We start from the raw sequence: 25,091 nt of genomic DNA, 5'->3' as shown, positions 1-25,091 counted from the left end.
TATTTTTAAAGATTTTATTTATTTATTCATGAGAGACACACACAGAGAGAGGAACAGAGACATAGGCAGAGGGAGAAGCAGGCTCCACGCGGGGAGCCTGACGTGGGACTCGATCCCCAGGACTCCAGCATCATGCCGCTGAGCCACCCAGGCATCCCGAATTGCATGTCATTACATCTGTACTTCTTCTACTGCTTTGGTTCCTTGACAGCTAGAACCACATCGTATTTATTTTTGTTGTCCCCAAATTTAGAATGGTGCCTAACAGGTACTTAATAAAATGTTTGTTGAATGAGTAAACAAATTGTTATTGGCTGCAATGAAATTCAGATTTTAAAGAATTCACTAATTCTTAACGTCTATAGAATAATCAATAAACTATTTTTGTCAGATAACACATTTCTTACTATCACATTGATGTAAGAGTTTATGTATTTCAGCTATTCCCAGAGGCACTGGAGATAAGGAATAAAACACCTGGCAGTGTTCCATGAAACCAACAAACTAAAATAATTTATATGGGAACATGTATTAAATATTGCATGGGCTAGGATGTTGCATTGTATGACAGTGAACTGATATACAAGCATAGGTAGTGTTGCCCTCAGAAAGTGAAACTGGAATTCAACATCTAATGGATTGAAACAAAAATATACAAGTCAGCTAAAGAGAGCAAAATTACTCCCAAGGGAAATAAACATATCACTAAAACCTGACTGAAGATGTTGTATTCGAAGGAAGGCAATACCATGAAATGAGGAGATGGACCGAAATGGAAATGAGAAAATAGCAATCATGGCCCATATTGTGATTGTGCTCTTCTAACCTCTTCATAGAAAGAGGGCTTTTGGTTGGGAGAAAAACTCTCAGGGCCAAGTGTCATGGATATTCCTCTTGTGGAGATGGCTGTTTCAGGCTACCTTAGACGGATGCCATCATAAAGGGAGAATTGCAGGGAGGAGATATATTTCACATATAGTAAATGGCATGAATGGAGAAGGCAGGGTGACAAGTAGTCCAGCTGTCAGAAATGTGGTGATGAGTAGGATGTTGGTGCTATTGGTCATGCAATAGACTGAGTATGTGGGGGAGAATTAGACATTGTCCTAAAGTATTTGACTAATCATATTCAAGTTATAGGGGCTATTGAAGGTAATTAAGACAGAAATTAATTAAGATATAAGATCAGACTTGTGATTTTGCTCACAATAAAAATGAATAATGAGTAACTGGGAAGCCTGTAAGAGGTTTTTGCAGTCTAGTACAAAATAGACACAACAAATGATTAAGGCCTAAACTAAGCAATGGACAAGAAAGAGTGTTGAGTATGTATTGCAAAAACGAACATGAGACAAAAAAACACAAGACTACTTCTAGCATTGACAAATAGCAGCCAATCTTTAACACCACTCAACTGTCTCAATTTTACTTTGAATCAATAGAACATGAGAATGATGTTGTCACTAAAGCCCTGAAGCACTACTTTTTAAAATTATTTTTTTATATTGTGGTAAGTATACATAACATGAAGTTTACTATTTTAACCATTTTAAGTATGTGATGCAATTTCATTAAATACACTGACAATGTTATATAACTATCACCACTATCCTTCTGGAGAATGTTTTCATCATTCCAAACTAAAGCTCTGTGTCCATTAAACAATAACTCCCTGTTCCCTCTCCTCCCTGTAATCGCCTCTCCTGGTAACCTGTATTCTACTTTCTGTCTCTATAAGTTTTGCCTATTCTAAATACCTCATATAAGAGGAATCATACAACATTTGTCCTGTTGTGTGTGACTTAATTTATTTAGAATACTTTCAAGGTTCATTATTGCTGTAACATGTATCACTCCTTTCTATGACTGACTAATATTCCATTGTATGCCTGTGTCACATTTTGTTTACTCAGTCATCCATTGATGGACATTTGAGTTGTTTTTACATCTTAGCTATTGTGAATAATGTTGCTATAAACACTGGCACACTGTATCTGTTCAAATCCCTATTTCAATTATTTTGGATATATATTTAGAAATTTTAAAGACCTCCTTTACTGTGGTAGGTGTAGGAATGAAATTCCAGATGTGTACACTATGCCATTGAGAACTGTGAATTCCCATTACTGTCCCTATTACTCAAAAGTGGATCAAAACATTGTATCATTCATTATGGGAAGTGACAGTGCCTTGAATTTCAGGAAATAACACTTTCATTTCTCAAAGCTCAGAATAACTTTTTGTTTCTCACTCAATAGGATGCACATGTCATCAGAGGTCCTTCATTTAAACATGTGACATAGCATTTCTCCAGCAGCCCACAGACATGGAAATACATATTCTGGGCTGAGGGATTGAGTTCCCCTATGTGAGAGCCTGGGGAGAATTAAATCACATCATCAAAATCCACTTTTTTGGGGACTCACCTCACCTTTGTTAACAGTATCTAAACATGATGCTGAATTTGACTCCAATGAGAACATAGTGCTGAGACAGAGGTAGTAAAACCAAATATCAAACATCAGTATATTCAGAAAAGGCATAAATCTGTGTGTAATAGTAACATATTTTGAGGTCATACCATTTGCCAGGAGCCTTTCTAAGTTTTTTACATGTGAAGTGTTGGGCATATCGTAGAAGCTAAGCATCTGTTTTTCAAATTGAACTTCATTATTGTGTTACTATATTGGCCACAACTAGCATCTGCCTTGTAGCAGCTCTATAGACAGGTGGAATTAGGACTCTATCTAGCCATCAGGACCTGGGCTGCACACTCCAGTTCAGAAACCATTTAGTCAGCATCCTCTTTGGATTCATAGAATCTGCCAAAAGGCAGCCTAGAGTAAGGCTGAAGTGAACCTAGACTCTGGTAGGTCGGTTTTTTTTTAATTTTAAATATTAACAAGTGTATATGAAGCTAAGATACAGAAGAAAAAAAAAACATTGAAGGCAAAGAAATTTATCAAAAGTAGTTTCTCCAGTACAGAGTCCCCTGGGGATAAAAACAGAGAGAATATTTTTAACTCTGTGTTTTTATGAGTCATTAGCAGGAAGGCAATTTTAGTAACTTTCTTACCTATTTCATTTATGCCTACTATCTCCTCAGTGGGGAGTCACAGCCATTTAATCATTTCTGGAATTAAAGTTTAACCCTAAAATCCCTAGGACAAGTGGCACAGTGATTTGAATTTATATGAAGGTATATACGTGTGGGTCTGGTTGAGGCAGGGCATAGGAAGCAAGAAGAGGAAGAGACAAGAGTCACTGAGTCCATATGGGGAGAGCTCTGTTGCAAACACTTTGAAAGAGGAGACAGGATACTGGGAATAAAAACATCTGACTTTAAAAATGGTTCAGGGCTAACCCTCGGTGCATATTATTATTAATTTCCTTTGACATTAAAGGTTTTTAAGGTAAGACTTCAGGATTGAAACATATTGGAAACAATTGAGAAAAGCAGGCTCTTTCTCATCCAAGCCTCTTCCCTAGGTGTGTGTTGCTCAACAAGGAAACAGAAGAGCAAATTCAATATCTAGTTTTGCAAATTTGTCCCTAAAGGTTCAGAGGATTCATTCAGACAGAATTTCATATAGAGTTCTTCCAGCCTTAAATTAGGAGACTTTAGGGATTTTTTTTAAGTCTGTGGGACTTAAAATTGTTTCTTTTGCTGAAGCTTAATTCCCTGGTTTCCCTGAGGAAACAAAAGAATCATTTATTGTCACAAAGGGTCACTGGTTTGGTGACTCCCTGTCCTGTCACTGTATCATTCTCTTATTGTATATCTACCACTTAGGTATGAGGAAGAAAGGTGTATTCTAAAAATTACTGACCTTGTTCTTGGTGTGCCATAGCTTTGAGAGCCAAAGGTTTTTGAGCACCCCTATCCTTACCTGAAAGTATTATGCAAAGAAGAGTGAAAAGGGAGCACGCTTTGTTCTGACTTTCAGGGGGAATGGTATGTTCCTTTATTTTGGTCCCCCCCCCCCCCCGCAAGTTTTTATTTTTTATTTTTTATTTTTTTTAAAGATTTTATTTATTTATTCATGAGAGACAGAGAGAGAGAGAGAGAGAGAGAGAGAGAGAGAGGCAGAGAGACACAGCCAGAGGGAGAAGCAGGCCCCATGCAGGGAACCCGATGTGGGACTGGATCCCAGGTCTCAAGAATCACGTCCTGGGCTGAATTTAGCCCTGGGTGCTAAACCACTGAGCCACCTTGGCTGCCCTCCCCCCACAAGTTTTAATTTAAATTCCCTCTAGTTAACATTCCCCCTCCCCTCTTCCCTCCAGTAACCTTCAGTTTGTTCTATATATTTGAGTCTGTTCCTTGATCCAGCAATTGCACTATTAGATATTTATCTAAAGCATTCAAAACTACTGACTTGAAAGGATACATGCACCTAATGAGTATAGCAGCATTATCAACAATTATGGAATTGTTACCCATCAAACTGGTAAATGGTTAAAGAAGATGTATATAGAATAGAATAATACTTAGCCATAAAAAAGAATGAAATCTTTCCCACCCACATTGCAACAATATGTATGGGGCTAGAGACTATTATGCTGGGTGAAATAAGTCAGAGAAAGACAAATACCATATTCTGGTTTTTTTTTGAAATTATAATAATAACAGGACTTTAGGGCATTTGAATGTGTCCTGCAGATATAACAGGGCATTGCTCTGCTCATTGGAGTTTGCAAAACTCCATTTATTGATCTATTGTCAAGCAAAACAGGAGCTCCTTGTACAAAAGCTCTGAGTTGTTTTTTGCTTGTCTATTTGTTTTGGAAATGAAGCATCATTTTGGTGGGCTCATCTCTACTTAATCTGACTTTGTTACAAAGAAGTAGGATATAGACAGAATAACTTGGAACCTCAATGTAAGAATTTAACTTATTTATACCTTCATTAGACTGTTATTGATTGCTGAAATGTAGTTCTCTATGTATTTAAAAAAATATATATTTTTTTAATTTTTTGTGTGTAGGGGAAGCAAAATTCAGTATATATTCAGAATATAATTTAGAATGTTATAATATTAAAGATAATTTTTCTTGTAAAAATAAAATTTGAGCTACAGCAAGATAAAATATTAGCTGGACTTATAGGGCAGACCATCAGTTGGTTCTCATAGAAGAGCTGAATGATCCAGAACTGATTTTAGATTCTATTAAAGAAAATAATTTTTTTTGAAAACTCTTAAAAAGCATAAGTAGCAAAGCAGGAAATCTGGAGAAAATAGCACTGGTCATTCATGTGTTTGCTTCTCTCAAAGCTGAAAAAACACATTTGAAAATTTCATAACCAACCCCATTCCTGGTTTACTATGAAGAGAATAGGTGGTATGTCTCTATTTCTCTGCTGAAAATTCTGCTGTTAACTTGGATTAGACACCTACTTCAGAAATAATGATCATCCCTGTGTGCATTTATGCTTGAAATGTTTAGCCAAGTACAAATGAACTGCTAGGGCATTAGAACTACTAACGTAATAAATTTGCTAACCAGTGTATCTCCAGTCCTAGAACAATGCCTAACACGTATCTGCTATTCCATTTTTTATTTGTTGAATGAATGAATGAATTAAATTGCCAGAGTGAGGTAGCTCCATGTTTAGTGTGTGTAAGTTTAATCTTCCTAATAATTAAAATGAGAACTTTCCCCAAGATAGGGAGACTTCTGGGTATTTAGAAATTTATATAAGAACATTCAAAAGGAGAGAGAAATCCATGGAAATATTGGTAGGGTTGAAGCTTAGAGAGAGGCACAAAGTCAACTTTACCCTGGAGTTAGGAATCTTTCTTTAAATTCCGTATAGCCACAGTGTGCACAAAGAATAGGTTAGAGCAGAGGTTTCTAAACTTTGCTTGCTTCCGGGACCCTTAGTATCTTGGTGATTTTTTTTATGATACCCCCTAGGCCAAAAGAAAAGTGAACTTTCTTTTATTAGGTAGTTATGTCTAAACACTTAATAAATATATAAGTCCTAACAACTTGATATCCATTTGAATAAATAATGCACATACACTGAAAAAAAACCCAACATTTTTATTTCATTAGGAAATAGCCATAATTGCTTACTAATGGAATTTATGTGCCCATTAGGCACTTCACAACTTCACATTTCACTCAGATTTTGGTATCACTGCAACCCTCATTTTCCTTTCCACACTAACTTTCATGCAATACTTGACTTTTAACATAGCAACCATTGAAAACCCAGGTTCACAAAGATATGATGTATCAAATGGAACATAGTAATCTAATGTTAAAATAGTTTATGCAGTGTCTGGCAGATGTTGGAGATGGCTGCATTTTCCTCAAAAATTTAAAATGTCCCACTGCACCTGTGAGTTCACTGCAGTGTCCCAGAGCCCATTGGGCAGCATTCAGAAATCATAGAGTTATACAGATGACATCTGAATGATAATAATAATAATAATGTCAACTGCTGACTCACCAAAAAAGAGCATCAACATAAAACAAAACTGCATTTATTTTTAACCTGGTAAGAGAGATGAATATCTTGTTGAAGTCTTAGTAAGATTTCTGAGGATAGAGGTGAAGGCAAGGATATATATGAGGTTTTTTTGAGTCTGTTTAAGACAGACATTTCAGTGCAGCAGGGATTTGACAAAGTTCTTGATATAAGAGTTTAAAATCAGTAGCCACAGTGAGACAAAAATTTCAAGGAAGTGTGGAGGCATTAAGTAGTCTTGCAGGGCAGGGGGCGGGGGAGGCTTAAAATAATAGATATTTATTCTTTTATAGTTCTTTCTGTGCACTGAGTATTTATTTTCAAAATATTCTTTAAGCATTCCTATTACTCTTGCTATGGCCTTAAAATAGTATGTGAGCCTCTCTGACCATGCTGTGGATACAGCTTATTATAGCTTTCCTGTTTATTAATCCTGGTTCTTAGTTACCAACTTCCCTGGAGCTGACCTCTTGCCTTACACTGTTACTGACTCTGGGAGAATTCCTGATGAGCAGCAAAGCCTTCGGACGTGGAAAACAGGTCTTTATCTGGACAGCACAGGGAGTAGTATGCAGGATCTCATACCTTATGGTATGTTGGTTGCTTAGTTATGGAGCCATGTTGCAGATTGTGACTTCATTCTGAAAAGAAAAAAAAGCAACATTAAAGTGATTTGCATCCTTGCTAGTTTAAAAAGTATTTTACTTTAGATGGCAGTATTATATAGTAAAAGAACAACAGATTTTGATACAAGAATTTTGGGATTGAGTTCAGTTTCTTCCATTTCCGAGCTTAAGCAAGTTACCTAGCATCTCTGAACTTCAGATGCTTCTTTAGTAAGTTATAGTGAATATATACTTCACAGGGTTGTTGGGAAATTCTAGTAAGGTGATATTCAAATATAAAAAAGAGGTTTTTAGTACAATAGAGTATTATACATATATTAATTATTGTTATTATTGTTGTTATTATGTGGTTCAGTGAAATTATGTTACACATAGTCAATTACTAGATAGTCCTTTAACTCTATTTCATGCTACTTCATGCTAATATGTTTATTCCTTGAAGCGCAGGTGTTCATATAAATCATTCTCTAATTCTGGGCATGTTGTAATCTAACAACCTGGCAGCTCATCTACAATACACTAAACATTTCTAAGCACAAGTGCACACTAGATTGATAATTATTTCTTCAAGCTGTATCTTGAGTTGGAAATTTAATTTCCACACAGGCTCTTAAATGCAGGATTTATATTATATGTGTTAGCTTAAACACATGCCCATAGACAAACTCACACCATGACAGAGTTGCCCACACTGAGTAATTCATCATTAGAAAGCTTCCTTACTTCAAGGACAAAACTCGAGGGGACTCTCACCAGACTAGATGTATTCTGAGAGAGAAGTGCTCTTTGGCAGAAGAGTGCTATTTTCCTTTTAGTCCTTCGAGAGGTATAGCTCCCATTTACATCAAAATAAATTGTGGAGGTGAAAGAGAAAATGAAGAAATACATGAAAAACAAATATATTTGGTTCTTTCACATTACTAAACTCCACTAGATTTACTCAGCATTTTTAAAAGGTCAAGTTATCATTCTCATTTATTGAATCAAAACATAGTTCCTTAGTTTATCCTGTAGATTTTGACCAGGAGTTCGACACAGAATATATAATTTACTAAATAAAGGTTGATGTCAGAGTTTGTATTTTATTAAGTGTAAAAGGACACGTAATTTGCAATGTGACCCTGGTATTCCATTCAATACTAATGATAACACTTGTATGTCAGTTGTCAGATGTGTCTTGGAATCAATAAAATAGTAACAATGCCTTCGTATAAATTGATTTATTTTGTTTTTTATAGAAAAAGAGCTTAACTAGAAGGATATTGGATTTTTCTATGAATTCAAGGATAGAAAGATAATGAGGGCATCATGATAGGAACTAGAACTAGAATAGAAATTCACCAGAACCTGGGAAAGATTTTCTTAGCATGTGCCTCTCACAGGTAATAAACAGGATCATTTCTAGGCATCTCTCACTATCCTTTTCTTCCTAAAGAATGGTTTTCTGTACTCTACTTACATATTTCTATCATGGCTTCCTCAGAGTGGGATCCTTTACCAAGGAGTCTGTATCACGTGGCAAAGAACGAACCATTAGTGACTAACCTTTCTGCTCTTTGGTCCAATTTCCAGATACCTGGGAGAAAAACTCTCATTACCCTAGTCCAGACTTTTCATTGTTAGCTCATATGTAAACTACCCAATGGGCTATAGCCATAGAATAGGGAACTGAAGTGCAAACATGACTCCAGAGGCAAGTCAGGCAGCTCCCAGAAAAGGGAACTTGGGCAGGATAATCACCCCTAAATCACAACAGTATAAACATAGTTTTATCATAGAAACACTTTAGTATTGTCACAGAAATATTAGTGTGTAAAGATCCAGGTTCACAAAAAATCTGGATTTAGTTTATATTCTTAGTTTTTATTTATTTATTTATTTTAAAAGATTTTATTTATTTGAGAGAGAGAGAGGGAGAGACAGAGAGGGCACAAGCAGGGGAAGCTGCAGGCAGAGGGAGGAGCAGGTTCCCCACTGAGCAGGGAGCCTGATGTAGGGCTCAATCCCAGGACCCTGGGATCAGACTTTGAAGGCAGATGCTTAACTGACTGAGCCACCAAAGCACCCATTCTTAGTTTTTCTTTTTTCTTTTTTAATAATAAATTTATTTTTTATTGGTGTTCAATTTGCCAACATACAGAATAACACCCAGTGCTCATCCCGTCAAGTGCCCCCCTCAGTGCCCGTCACCCGTTCACCCCCACCCCGCCCTCCTCCCCTTCCACCACCCCTAGTTCATTTCCCAGAGTTAGGAGTCTTTATGTTCTGTCTCCCTTTCTGATATTTCCCACACATTTCTTCTCCCTTCCCTTATATTCCCTTTCACTATTATTTATATTCCCCAAATGAATGAGAACATATAATGTTTGTCCTTCTCCGATTGACTTACTTCACTCAGCATAATACCCTCCAGTTCCATCCATGTCAAAGCAAATGGTGGGTATTTATCATTTCTAATGGCTGAGTAATATTCCATTGTATACATAAACCACATCTTCTTTATCCATTCATCTTTCGATGGACACCAAGGCTCCTTCCACACTTTGGCTATTGTGGCCATTGCTGCTAGAAACATCGGGGTGCAGATGCATTTCATTGCATCTGTATCTTTGGGGTAAATCCCCAGCAGTGCAATTGCTGGGTCGTAGGGCAGGTCTATTTTTAACTCTTTGAGGAACCTCCACACAGTTTTCCAGAGTGGCTGCACCAGTTCACATTCCCACCAACAGTGTAAGAGGGTTCCCTTTTCTCCGCATTCTCTCCAACATTTGTGGTTTCCTGCCTTGTTAATTTTCCCCATTCTCACTGGTGTGAGTGGTATCTCATTGTGGTTTTGATTTGTATTTCCCTGATGGCAAGTGATGCAGGGCATTTTCTCATGTGCATGTTGGCCATGTCTATGTCTTCCTCTGTGAGATTTCTCTTCATGTCTTTGTTTTTCTTAATGACCAAGTTTGTGAATGTTGTTTTAGTCAATGCTTTATACCTTTTGGTACAAGTTATTTAAAGGAATTCTGTGGATGTATTCTTAAAAAAAAATCATCCAATCAGTATGCCTTTATGTAGCATCCATTTTTTAAATTTTTATTTAATTTTCATTTATTTATGATAGTCACACACACACACACACACACAGAGGCAGAGACATAGGCAGAGGGAGAAGCAGGCTCCATGCACCAGGAGCCCGACGTGGGATTCGATCCCAGGTCTCCAGGATCACTTCCTGGCCTGAAGGCGGTGCTAAATCACTGAGCCACCCAGGCTGCCCCTGAACCATGTGATTTTTAAAAAGATATATAATGTGATGATTTAACATGTGTATACATTAGTTACTGCAGAATAAGCTTCAGGAAAATGAGAGGAAACAAAAAGATAAATGAGAACCCAGGCAGAGGAGTCTAATTCTTGAAGTCCTTTCTTACAGTTTGCCTGCATACTTTTTATCCGTTCCTTCCTCTTTTTCTCTTTTAGCTTGAAATTGGTACCATATTTTAAATTCTGTAACCTGGAATCTGTAGATTTTTACAATTTTTAATGAGATAATTTCCTTTGTCCAAAATAACTTTGCATCCTATCTTTAATGAGTCCTGAGGTTACTGACAGTGATAAAGAGGTAATCCCATGAGTGGTGTGGCCAGGGGGAGAAATGTGGGAGAGAATACAGAATTAATGAAGAAGTGTAAGGAAAGAGAATTGAGAACTTCAGGAAGCAAAATGAAAATTAAAACTATATGTTTTCCCTTGGACAGTTAGAAATGGATAAAGCCTGGAGGGAAAGTTTGAAGTCTCACCTTGCAAAGCATTCTCAAAACTATCAAAATATTTTATGCTTTTATTAGAATTTCTGCATCATCTCTTCAAAACCATGAGTACAAATTAATAACAGATATACTGAAGAGCAGTTGAAGAAAATTTCTTGTAACAACTTTACTGCATACCAGAGAAATAATTTAGAAAGAAATTGACAGTTATTTTGCCTAAATTGTTGCTCAAATCTCCAGTTAGCTCATTTTTATATGTATGCATCCTTCTATAGTTCATATTGAATGAAATAGTAAATAAGTTCTTTAGCAGAACTCTTTCAGATATATTTTTATCAGTAAGCTTTTCGTTAAGGAAACATCACCTAGATGTAACCATTTATTTCATTTCACCATTTTTTTAAACCATTTCTTTGATGAAAAGGACAAAAATGGAAGAAATTGATTATTAATACAAGAGACTGAAACCAAAGGGTCTGTGGACTGTTTTCCCTATAATAATATTATGATATGTATTATCTGTCTCTATTGGTATAATTTAGTATATGATAATATTAGTGATATGTTTCTTTAAAATATGCATGAATATGACAAAAATCTTATCAAAGAATTTAAATACACTCTGGGTTGGGTCCTGTCTGTGAAACACAATCCCCAGAAAGTGGGTAAAGACCATAGTGTGGAGGACAAGGATGTCATTCTGATTGTGAAGAAGTAAAACCTTCCCTACTCTGTCCATCTGTTGGGCCAACCATAGAAGCTTTCCTCATGACCAAGCACTCTACCCAAAACCCCTTCTGGTTTTGGCAGCCCGTGGATCAGGATTCAGGAGAGGGAGATGGAAGCACCTAAATTGGAAATTTACTATTGTTAATTTGGTGTCACCTTATACATTCAACTACATAAAGGACATGATGGGTCAGCCAGCTACATGCAATTCATGTGTCATTTTCAGAATTTCTTTTGTGATGGACTGAATGAGGGCAGGTACAGAGAGGCAGCTGCAGAAGGGGTTACTTGGGAGCTTGGTCTTCAGTGTGAAATGGATAAAAATGTTCCTACAATATCTTATTTGATGGTTGATCATGGGAAACTCTTCCAACTGGATGTAGCCTTCACTCTTCTTTGTGGTCTTTCACAGATGATATTGGAAAGAGGAAGTAATAGATGTTCACTGTCTATTGTTCCCTGCAAGACTAGCCCATATAGGGGATGGTGTCATGTGGCAGTTGAGTAAACTACTCTGAGCAGACCAACCAAGCAACCAACCAACCAAACAAACAAAAGCAAGTTAGACATTTGAGAGACAATGATACCTATGTAAGACTTTGCCTGCTCTAGTCATAGCTCCATGGAAGGTGCAGAGCCATGTTTGATTCCTGGGTATCAGCTGAATGGGCTGGAAGAATTCTGAGATCTTTTACTCTCTTCCTTCCCCATCTGTCCTGGTATCCTTGTCTGTCTCTTCCTGTCTTGTCTCCTGACGATTTTTCTCTAGTTTAACAACTAAAGTATATTCAGGTCTCTACGTGATCTGTACACCACATTTAATGCTCAGCTTAAGTTTGCCGTCACTTAAGACTGCAAGGAAATTACACTTGCAAGATTGCAGATTTTGAGCCAAATTACACAGTGAGTGCCATTTCTTAAAGAAACAAAGCTTGAAAGATTTATACAGGTAAATCTCTCTGAGCCAGCAGCTTAAGTTATTTGGAGTGCTCCGAAAAGTCTTGCTTCTTTTCCTTCTTCAGGGAAAAGGCTATTAAAGAGATTAATAAACAGCAGTGAATGTTATTCTATTCAGATGATTTATTCAATTATACTCTATTTTTCTTTTTTTCCACCTGGCTGAGCTGGCAGTTTTTGTATTTACTTTTCTGAGTCTAAGTATGCATTGCTTAAGAAGGCACACCTTAGTAGAAGAAAAGATGAGAAATATCTGTAGGGCATTTGTGAATATGGACACAAAGTTAAAACTGAGCTAATAGTTGTAGTTGTTAAAAATTCTGTGCGTTTTTTGTGATTATATTATTAGAAGAAATTTCTAACTTTTTCTTTCACAGGTTGGGTTTATATATGGATCACTTATGTATGATGTAAGATAGGGCATGAGATTCTGTACCTACAAATAAAGAGATCAGCCCCCTTGAATCTTGAATTTCCCATTGGCTATGTACTATTTCAAACATTTTTATTTTTGACTGCAGAAGGCTTAGGTCTGCTATTTTTCTCCACCTTTAAGATTCCCCAAAGTTGGTTTCTCTCAGAAGTTCTTTTTCCAATTTTTCCCTACTGTATTAATTGCATTTGTTGCTAGTACAGGGTGTTATATTTCCATTGCTAATATGTCTTTCAAATGGTCAACTTTAGAATTGGTTTAGATTGTAAAATATTTGAAATACAATTAATATATTATGGAGAAAAGAGGTGCTGAATTTCAACTTTATAGGTTTACTAAAGGAAATACACAATAATTCCTATGCCTCATTATAATTCTAGATTCAGTGAAAGAAATCATTGGAAAAAGAAAGTAAATATATAAGAGATTAAAGGGAAAGTTGGTGACAAAGATATAAAATGAATTCAACGAGGTTTGACTTTGGACAAAGAATAAAAACAAATCTTATTCTTATAGAAGAGGAAGACATGAAAGAACAATTGGACTTTGAGAAAAAATTTAAAATGTGGAGGAACTGAGTTGGACAAGTTTATATTTATGGCTCTTATCTATTTATAATCATCCCCCCCTTTCCCCCAACCATCATTTTTATTCTACCAAGTTGATTATTTTCTTCATGATGTCTACTACTACCTGAAATTATTTTGTTCTGAGTATTTCCTTAGTTGTTTAGTATTCACCAGCACCTCCAGAAAGTAAACTTTCTGAGATTAGGACCCTTGGCTGTTTTATTCATACTGCATACTTGAGATATGCCTGGAATATAGTAGGTGCTCAATAAATATTAAATGAACGAAAATTGTCAATAATTCTTCACATGAAAACAAAGGAGGAATATGTTAGGTGAATAAAAAGCTTTGAGACATTCACTGCAGTGAATGATCTACCTAATATTCATGGTATTAATTACAGCTGCTATTTATTAAGTGCCTATTATATGTTATGAACTAATCAAAGTAATTTGTATATACTGAGTTAACATTAACAATCACCTTTGAAAAAACTGTTACTATGCCCAGTTTAGAATCAGGACACTGGAACTTAGAAGTATGCATAAAGTTAAGAAGTGGGTAATTAGGGTAATTAGTAATTGGTAATTAGTTTGTCCCTGTGTTGATTTTCATTCAGCTGGGGATAAGTAACAGATTTTGAACAGCTTATGACTCAGTTTTTGTCAAAAAAATAAACGTATGAAGGATCCACTTGTATAGTAACATAGTTTTCTTCACTTATTTCAGATAGTCTAGAAGCTGAAGTGAAGAAGACCCTATTCTCAGGATTTCAGGTAAGCAAGAGCAGGATTTGGTGAGGGACTATGGAGACCAAGTGAGAGGGTCAAAAATTCAATTATCCCTGTAAACAGTTAAAGTGACTGGACCTTGAGTCCAGACCAAGTAGGAAGACAAACAAATCTAGGAATGAACCAATAGACTGTTGCTATTTGAGAATATTTCAGTGGGAAGGAGTGATCAAGTGGGTTTAACTCATTGTTTCCTCACGTCTCATTGACTTTCTAACTTGTTTTCTATTCTTAATACCTTACTGAAACAATTCTTTCCATCATTTCTGTTAGGATATGAAGAGAGCATTTACTCATAATTTGCTTTTATCCTCCATCATCTTCACATGGAATCTTTCCACAGCATTAAACTCCGTTGATTTTAGACTTCCAAGAAATCTCCCCTTAATTTATGTGATGGTGCATTTTATTGACTTGGTTCTTCTTTCTGACTATTCACTTCACTCTAGTCTCTCTTTCTACATCCCCTCTTAAAATGTAAGCATTCTGCAAAGGTTGGTAAATTTTCTGATTCTGTGCTATTTTATGGGAGTTATCTATTCTCAGGGTCATACCATGACAGACAGGATCCCTCTAATGTCCAAGTTCCACTAACCATCTCCTTATGGATATCCTGCTAATAATTTAAACTCAATACATCCAAACCAAAATCCATTTTTTTTCTTGATTTTCATGCTCCCACCTCCTACATACTCTGGATTGGTGATTCCCAAGAGAGTCTAGGACAGAAATTTCAGAGTAAATCTTGACTTTCCTCTCCTCCCCTAATCTGTCATTGAGATTACCTGAGTCCTCCTTGAAGTATCTCTCATATGCACTTATTTTCTTCTGTTTTTAAGGATTACCAATTTTGCATGATTGCATAGTCTCCTAATTCATCTCCTTGTTTTCAAAGTTTTCCCTCTGCAATCCTTAAGTAAGAGGCATCTTACTTACAAATATAAATCTTAAATGCTTCCTAATGCTTACCAAATAAAGCAAAAATTTATTAATGTTTTCTTTAAGACTTAATTTTCTAACCAGGCTCATTTTTTCTTCACTGCACTTTTTGCCCTAGACTCTCCTTTCAAACCCTCCAAGGACCATTCTATGATTAGTCTTTAATAAGCCTTGCAGGGATCCCTGGGTGGCGCAGCGGTTTGGCGCCTGCCTTTGGCCCAGGGCGCGATCCTGGAGACCCGGGATCGAATCCCACGTCGGGCTCCCGGTGCATGGAGCCTGCTTCTCCCTCTGCCTGTGTCTCTGCCTCTCTCTCTATCTCTCTGTGACTATCATAAATAAATAAAAAAAAATTAGAAAAAAAAAAATAAGCCTTGCATTTTTCTTCAATAGAACATTTGCTCTTAAATTTCCTTTCCTTGTGTTGCTCCTAGAATTTCCCTGTGAAGCATCACTACACATTATTCCAAACCTAGCTTAATTTTAGTTCTTCCATGAAGCTTCCCACCTTTATTCTCATCAGTTACATCACCTCCCTATCCTAATATTCATGGTATTAATTACAGCTACTATTGCTATAGCATTTTGTTTATACATTTTATGGTGCTTTTGTTAGAGAGGTATTCAGTTTAGAAGTGAAAAAGAAAGTAGGCTCAATGAATAGATTTACTTGCTCTGTGGTCTCTGGCAAATCTCTCTCTTATTTCCTTTACTGTAAAAATGAAATTGTTAACATCTACTTTATTGAGTAGGTAATGCAGGCAAACCTCATAGAGGGCTGTCCAATTCAGAGTAAGTGTTCATCCAGTGGTGTTTATCATCATCACTATCATCATCATCATTGTTTCCATGGTCAGTCCTCATTGCCTCCTTTTGTATTATAGCTATTTGAGTAGATGAGCATCTATATTTCCCCATAGACTTTGAGCTTCTTGAGTCTAAAGAATATATATATTTTAATGTGCATCCTAAACTATAGTACAGAGACAGAAGACAAACATTTTAAAAAGTTTAATTGAAATAATAAAAGCAAGGATCTCAAGGAAAAGTTAATGTGAAGTTTACCTATGTGACTTTTTTTTTGAGTATAGTTGAAACACAATGTTACATTAGCTTCAGAAATAGAACATAGTGATTCAGCAACTCTATATGTTATGCTATGTTTACCACAAGTGTAGCTGCTGTCCATCACCATGCAATGCTTATATAATACCATTGACCATATTCCCTATGCTGTACCTTTTATTCTCATGAATTATTCAAATTCCAAAACTCTGTGACTTTTTAATCCATGATGCTGATAACTGAATGACTAGCAAAATGGGGTTATATTGCATTAATGGAAGCTAAGGGTGGTGGGATTAATCTGGTTCAGAAACACGATTGATTTCAAGGATAAAACATCTAGGAACTAGGAATTTGTATTTGATAAACACCTCCAATTCCCCTTATCCCTGCACTCCCCCAAAAGCATATAGATTTGAATGTGTGAACATTTTGGCTTCATTTGGGTTAAGAACTATCCTACAAAGATATTAGAAAGCAACTTTCCCTTAAAGTATAAAATGTTGGATGTTTGCATGCTTTCTTTTTACAGATCCAAAATAGTATAAAAACCAAACATAAATCTGCTGTGGGATGAGTCTGGGCATAAATAAATAGTGAAATGGGCTTGAATTAAAACATCTCAAAGACAAGTATGCTGATGGCAATCATCTGGTACATATGCTCCTATTACAGTGAGTGTGATAATTATAAAAATGTCACTAGAATTCTCTATAACCTAGGATAGAGGCAAAAAACATCTCTTTCTTCTGGATCATAGTTGCTTTTCTCTTCTGTTTTATATTTTATTGAAAAAAGATCCTACTTTCTTTAGGAGACATCTATTAAAAATGTGAGCACATTTTTCTTAAAGAGAGATTTATAATATAGATATATAATGTACTTTCCATGGCAATAACCCAAATTACATTAATGTGATATTAGAATGCCTCTCATCCTAACTTCAGGTAAGACAGTATAATCTATAAAAATTCATAACAAAATGAAAACTTGTTTCTTGAATTGTGTGCTCCTAGAACTTTTTGATATCTGTATCCCAGACATTAAATTTGTGAATATTTGAATTGTACTATTGCTTATATTATTTTTTACACAGGTTCTGACTATCAAAAGTCTTATTCATGAAATGATTGGTAATCCAAGTATGTTTTCAATATTTTTCTATTGTTATTAAAATTAATGATACTTAGCTTATCAAAGGTAATATGCTTTATAAATGAGCAGTCAGATATCAATGAAAAAGACTAATAATAGGGAATTATAAATCCCAACATAAATTAATCAGCTGTAAGAAATTGATTTTTCATTCTTTTGCTTCTTCATTACACATATTAATGCTTTAAATGAAAAGTTATTCCATGTTGCCTAAGATCTGGTTATATCATTTGTTAAAATAGGTCATATTAAAAAAAAAGCCTTTAAGATCTAGTTTTATTTTAATATGATTTTTGCCAGGTATAACTTAAAAATTTTTCTCCCATATTTGAGTTCTGGCTTAATAATTCAGTCTTTTAACAATAGATAACTCAGCTTATATTTGGCTGTTTCTTTCTTGTTTTTATTGAGGTAGTCCCTGGAGGTAGCTATAAAGTACCCTTAAGAGCTTATAAATAGAGGTAATGAGTTTGTCCTTTGAGAATTAAATTATAAAATCAATGGATAGTGTATCAGAACAGAGGTATGTGGTCATCTGAAAAAAAATAAATTTACTGACAGGGTCAGAGCAAGACTTGACTGAAGACATAAATAAATCTAAAAGGAAAATAATAGTCAATGAGGATGTTATTCAGCAATAAAATCAGGAAAAGTTGACCCAGAGGGGCAAACATTGGCTATGTCCATTCTAAACCAGAAAGAATATATTGGCCAATGGCTTTTTGTGAAAATGCATGCTTCAGGCCATTATTTGAATTATTTAACTCACTTTTGTTGTGGTCCTGTTCTCACCAAAGACCTGGCCCATTAAAGGCTGACTGTCCTTGAAGGTCTGCCTTTGGGAGAAAGAGCTGATTATGCTGATGTGAGTGTTTAAGAAAGCAGGACATCCATATTTCTTTTTTATAAAAGATTTTATTTATTTATCATGAGAGACACAGAGGGGGGAGGGCAGAGACACAGGCAGAGGGAGAAGCAGGCTCCATGCAAGGAGCCTGACATGGGACTTGATCCCAGGACTCCAGGATCAGGCCCTGGGCTAAAGGCAGGCGCTAAACCACTGAGCCACCCAGGGATCCCCCCGCCCCATATTTCTATTTACATATTGGAATTCTAATTTTACACGTCATTCTCTGCTCATTAAGTGGATAAAGTTTACTCCCTGAAAGATGGATTGATTCTCAATGTACTGACATTTAGTGTTTTTTTTCCAGTTTTGTTGAGATATAATTGACATATAACGTTATGTAAGTTTAATATGTGCACAATGATTTGGTATATATTGCAAAATGATTATCACAGTAAGATTAGCTAATGGCCATTGTGTGTGTGTGTGTATTTGTGTTTGTGTGTGTGTGTGTGTGTGTGTGTGTGGTGAGAACTTTTAAGATTTATTCTCAGCAACTTTCAAGTATACAATATAGTATTGTTAAATGTAGTCATCAAGCTGTACATTAGATTTTCAGAACTTATTCATTTTATAACATGAAGCTTCATACTATTTGACCACCTACACCTGTTTCTTCCACTTCCATCCACCTGCCTTTGGCAACCACCAACTTATTCTCTATTTCTATGAGTTTGGTATTTTAGAATCCACATATAAGTAAGATCATATAGCATTTGTCCTTCTCTTACTCACTTCACTTAGCATAATGCCCTGAGTTCATCCATGTTGTTGCAAATGGCAAGATTTCCTTTTTTACAAAAATTTATTTATTTATTTGAAAGAGGAAGTGGGGGGAACACACGCAGGGTAAGGCACAAAGGGAGATGCAGACTCCCCACTGGCGAGGGAGCCTAATGTGGAGACTTGATCCGGGGATCCTGGGATCATGACCTGAGCCAAAGGCAGACTTAACCAACTGAGCCACCCAGGTGTCCCACAAGATTTCCCTTTTTATGGCTGAATACTATTCCATAGTATATATGCAACACATTTTATTCATTCATTGATGGACATTTTGGTTATCTCCATCTTGGTTATTGTGAATAATGTTGCAGTGAACATAGGGGTGCAGATATCTCTCCAAGATCTTGATTTTATTTTCTTTGCCTGTATACCCATAAGTAGAATTGTTGAATCATATGGTAGTTCTATTTTTCATTTTTTGAGGAACTTCTATACTGTTTTCCATAGTGACTGTACCAATTTGCATCCCTATCAATAGTGTACAAGTGTTCCCTTTTTCCCACATCCATACTGATACTTATTATCTCTTTAGTTATCCTAACAGATGTGAGGTTATATCTCATCATGGTTTTGATTTGTATTTGTTTGGTGATCAGTGATGTTGAGCAACTTTTCACATATGTGTTGGCCATTTTTATGTCTTTGGAAATACATCTATTCTAAAGTTCAATATGGTGACATAGGAAGACCCTGAACACACCTGCTCCACAGACACACCAAATTTACACCTACATATAGAACAGCTCCTCCTGAAAAAAGAACTGAAGGCTGAATAAACAGCTTTTATACAACAAAGGTAGATGGACCACATAGAGAATGGCAGGAGAAACAGGTAATGACAGAAACCCCACTCCTGATGCTGCAACCTACAGTTGGGGAGGGAGGATACCAAGGGACTAGAGTTAGTGGGAATTCAGAGGGGCTGCTGACTGTCACTGTTTATATTCCCCCTGTACCTTGGTGCAGATGGGAGCAGTTTGGGGACCCTAGCCAGTCCACTACCTCATTGAACTCTGGGCTCCTTGTCTACAAGCCCCAGACATCCCCAGTGAGGAGGCATCACTAAATGGCCCCAGTGTGACATATATCAAGACACTCCTGTACAGAGTCCGCTATAGCTTCAGCTATCTCATCAAGGAGACACAGGCACAGAGGATCCTGGAACACTTCAGGCATGTACCCACTTCAGTTCTAGTTGTCCTTTTTATTATAAAGGTTAGGTTAAATTCCTTAAAATCATATATGTTTATGTTTTAAAAATCTTTGTTAATAAAATTCTCAAGGCTATAATCATTTCCTTCTATAATAGTCTCACTCTAAAAGCAATTGGAAATCTCCTTGAGTGTGTTATAGTATATAAATACATATGTATATATACATGTACAAGATAACACCTCAGAAAAAGAACTAAATAAAACAGAGATAAGCGACCTACCCAATAAAGAGTTCAAAGTAGTGGTCATAAAGATATTCACTTCAGAGAATAGTAGATATACTCAGCAAGAACTTCAAAAAAGATATAGAAAATATAAATATAAGAAAGAACCAAGAAGAGTTGAAGAATGCAACAACTGAAATGAAAATATGCTAGAGAGAATCAACAGTAGATCAGAAGATGCAAAGGAATGGATTCACAATCTGGAGGATGGGATAATTGAAAGAATCCAACCTGACTAAAAAAAGAGAAAAAGAATTAAAAAAATAAGTATAGGTTAAAATTAGATGAGACAACATCAAGCATACTAGCATTTATATTATAGGGTCTCAGAAGGAGAAGATAGAGAGAAAGGAGCAGGAAGCTTATCTGAAGAAATAATAGCTAAAAATTTCCCAACCTGGAGAAGGAAACAGACATCCAAATTCAGGAAGCATGGAGAGTTGAAAACAAAAAGAACTCATGGGTGCCCACACCAAGGCACATAACAATTAAATTGCCAAATATTAAAGATAAAGTCCTTTTTTTTAATAAAGTCTTAAAAGTATCAAGAGAGAGACAATTAGTTATGTACAAGGGGAACCTCATAAGGCTACCAATTCATTTTCCAGCAGAAGCTTTGCAGGCCAGATGACAATAGCATGATATATTCAAAGTGCTGAACAGAAAAAAACTTACAACCAAGAATACTCTATCCATCCATAATTGAAGGAGAGCTAAAGGGTTCCCCAACAGACAAAGATAAAAAGAAAGGCATTACTGCTAAACCAGTCTTACAAAAATGTTAAAGGGTCTTCTTAAAGTAGAAAAGAAAGGGCTATAATTAGAAGACAACTTTGAAAGGAAAAAAATTGCATAAGTAAAACCCATTAGATAGTAAAGGTAGTATATTAATTACTTATAAAATAAATCTGAAGGTTAAAAGATGAACTTCATTAAATCAATTTTATCTAAAGTGTTAGTTAAGAAACTCACAAAATAAAAGGAGGTAAAATATGACATATATATAAAATATGGAGGTTGGAAGTAAAAACATAGTTCTTTCAGAATGTGTTCAAACTGAAGCAACCATCAACTTCATATAGATTGCTATTATACCTGAGATATTATATATGAGCTTTATGGTAACCACAAACCACAAACTTTTAACAGATGCATTAAAAATAAAGAGAAATAAATTGAAGGGGAAATGACAAGAAAAGAAGAAAGAAACCGAGAACTACAAAAACAACAAGAAAACAATTAACAAAATAACACTAAGTACGTACCTATTAATAATTTCTTTTAGTGAAAATCATTTAAATGCTCCAATAAAAAGACATAGAATGACAGAATGGATAAAAAGCAAGACCCATCTATAAGCTAAAGAGAGAGTCGCTTCAGACATAAAGAGACATACAGACTGAAAGTGAAGGGATAGAAAAAGCTATTCCATGCAGATGAAAGTGGAAAAGAAAAGAATAGCAATATTTGTATCATACAAAATAGACTTTAGAACAAAGACTGTTGCAAGAAACAATAAAGGCATCACATAATGATAAAGCTATCTATCCAACAAGAAGATGTAACAGTTGTAAATATCTATATACCCAACATAGGCCTACTTAAATACATAAAGATGTATTAATGGACATAAAGGGAGAAATTGACAGCAATACAATAACAGTAGGGAACTTTGAGACCTCACTTACATCAACGGACAGATCATATAGACAAAAATCAATAAAGAAACTGTGACTTTGAATGACACATTAGACCATATGGATTTGACAGTTATATACAGAACATTCCATCCAAAAACAATAGAATGTAGATTCTTTCCAAGCACACATGGAACATTCTCCAGGATCAATCACATGTTAGGCCACAAAACAAGTCTCAATACATTTAAGAAGATTGAAATCATATCAAGTATCTTTTCTAAGCATAATTACATGAAATTAGAAATAAATATAAGAAAAAAAGCTAGAAAAAACACAAATAGAGTGAAGTTTAAGCAATGTGCTATTAAACAACCAGTGAGTCAATAAATAAGTCAAAGAGTAAATTAAAAAATACATGGAGACAAGTGAAAATGAAAACACAACAGTCCAAAGTCTTTGGGATGCAGTACTAATGGAAATTTATAGCAATACAGGACTGCATCAAGAAATAAGAAAAATCTCAAATAAATAATCTAACCTTACACCTAAAGGAAGGAAATAAGGAAGATCACAGCAGTAATAAATGAAATAGACACTAAAAAAGAAAAGAAAAGATCAATAAACCAAGAGCTATTCCTTTGAAAAGATATAGAAAATTCATAAAGCTTTATCCAGACTCATCAAGAAAAAAGGAAAGAGGACTCAAATGAATAATCTCAGAAATAAAAGAGAAGCAAAAACTGACACCACCAAAATATGGGGGACTGTAAGAGATTACTATGAAAAATTATATACCAACAAGTTGGACAGCCTAAAAAAAATGGATATATTTCTAGAAACATGCAATCCCTGAAAACTGAATGAGGAAGAAATAGAAAATCTGAACACACTGATTGCAAACAATTAATCAGTTATCAAAAAACTGCCAACAAACAAAAGTCCAGGAACAGATGGCTTCATAGGTGAACTATACCAAAACTTTAGGGAAGAGTTAATACCTATTCTTTTCAAACTATTCCAAAAACAGAAGAAAAAAAAGAAGCTTCCAAATTCATTTTATAAGGTTGGCACTACCCTGATACCAAAAACCAAAGACATTAGAAAAAAGAAAACTACAGATCAGCATCTCTGATGAGTATAGATGCAACAATCCTCAACAAAATATTAGAAAACTGAATTTAACAATACATTAAAAGGGTCATTCACTGTGACCAAGTGGAATTTATTCCAAGGGTACAAGGATGTTTCAGTATCCACAAATCAATCAACACGACACATACATTAACAAAATGAAGAATAAAACCATATGATCATCTCAATAGGTACAGAAAAAGCAGTTGATGAAACTCAATATCTGTTCATGATAAAAATTCTCAACAAAGTGGGTTTTGAGGGTGCATATGTCAACATAATTAAGGCCATATATTAAAAACTCAAAGCTAACATCATGTTCAATAGTGAAGAACTGAGAACTTTTCTGCTAAGATCAGAAAAAAGATAAGAACATTTTTATTCATCATAGTACTAGAAGTCCTAGCCTAAGAAATCAGAGAAGAAAACAAAATAAAAGTCATCCAAATTGTACCCCAACCAATCTACAAATTCAAAACAATTTCTATCAGAATGCCATTAATAGTTTCACAGAACTAGAACAAATAATCCTTAAATTTTATGGAACCACAGAAGACCCCCAATAACCAAAGCAATCTGGAAAATGAAGAACAAAGCTGGAGGTATCACAATACCAAATTTCAAGATACACCATAAAGCTATAGTAATCAAAACACATAGTACTGACACAAAAATAGACACATAGATTTGTGGAATAGGAAAAAGAGCCCCAAGATATATTTCCATTTGTATAATCAATTAATCTATGACAAAGGAGGCAAATATATAAAATGAGAATAAACAATTTCTTCAATAAATAGTATTGGAATACTGGATAGCTACATGCAGAAGAACAAAACTGCACCACTTTCTTACACCATACAGAAAAATAAACTCAAAATGGACTAAAGAACTAAATGTGAGATCTGAAACCGTAAAACTCCTACAAGAAAGCATCCATAGACTGTAATCTCTTAAACATCAACCTTAGCACCATTTTTCTAGTAATGTCTCTGCAGGCAATGAAACAAAAAGCAAAAATAAACTTTGGAACCCATGAAAATAAAAAGATTTTGCCCAGTGAAGGAAACCACCAACAAAATGAAAAACTGGAATCCACTGAATGAGAGAAGATATTTTCAAATAGTATATCCAATAAAGTCTCAATATACAAACTATATAAAGAATACATACAACTCAACACCAAAATAATAACCCAATCTCAAATGAACAAAGAACCTGAATAGACATTTTTCCAAAGAAGACATACAGAGACATGAAAAAATACTTAGCATCAATAATCACCGGGAAATGTGAATCAAAAACACAGTTAATTTTTAGCTTACACCTCTCAGAATAACTAGTATCAAAAAGATAAGAAATAACAAATCTTGGTGAGGATGCAGAGAAAAGGGAATCCTTGTATACTGTTGGTGGGAATTGGTGAATCAATTGGTAAATCGATAAATTGTTGGTAAATTAATGCAACTATTGTGGAACTCTGTGGGGAGTTTCCTAAAATAATTAAAAATAGAAATACTGTATAATCCAGTATTCTACGTGGATATTTACCCAAATAAAATGAAAACACTAATTCAAAAAGATATATGCGGCAGCCGGGGTAGCACAGTGGTTTAGCCCCACCTGCAGCCCGGCGTGTGATCCTGGGGACGAGGAATGGAGTCCCGTGTCGGGCTCCCTGTGTGG

The 25,091-nt window shown here is 35.4% G+C and overlaps 1 long non-coding RNA gene across 2 annotated transcripts in view; it reads left to right on the top strand.

Annotated features, from left to right (window-relative positions):
- Nucleotides 1-25,091, top strand: part of LOC140597710 (uncharacterized) — a 235,507-nt gene that overhangs the window by 183,663 nt on the left and 26,753 nt on the right. For both annotated transcript variants that reach the window (XR_011999565.1, XR_011999566.1), the window contains one exon: nt 14,283-14,329. This is a non-coding gene — a long non-coding RNA (uncharacterized lncRNA). The remainder of the gene's footprint in view (nt 1-14,282; nt 14,330-25,091) is intronic.

Source organism: Vulpes vulpes, chromosome 1 (genome assembly GCF_048418805.1).
Source record: "Vulpes vulpes isolate BD-2025 chromosome 1, VulVul3, whole genome shotgun sequence".
Taxonomy (NCBI): Eukaryota; Metazoa; Chordata; class Mammalia; order Carnivora; family Canidae; genus Vulpes; species Vulpes vulpes.
This window is presented reverse-complemented; position numbering and strand designations above follow the sequence as displayed.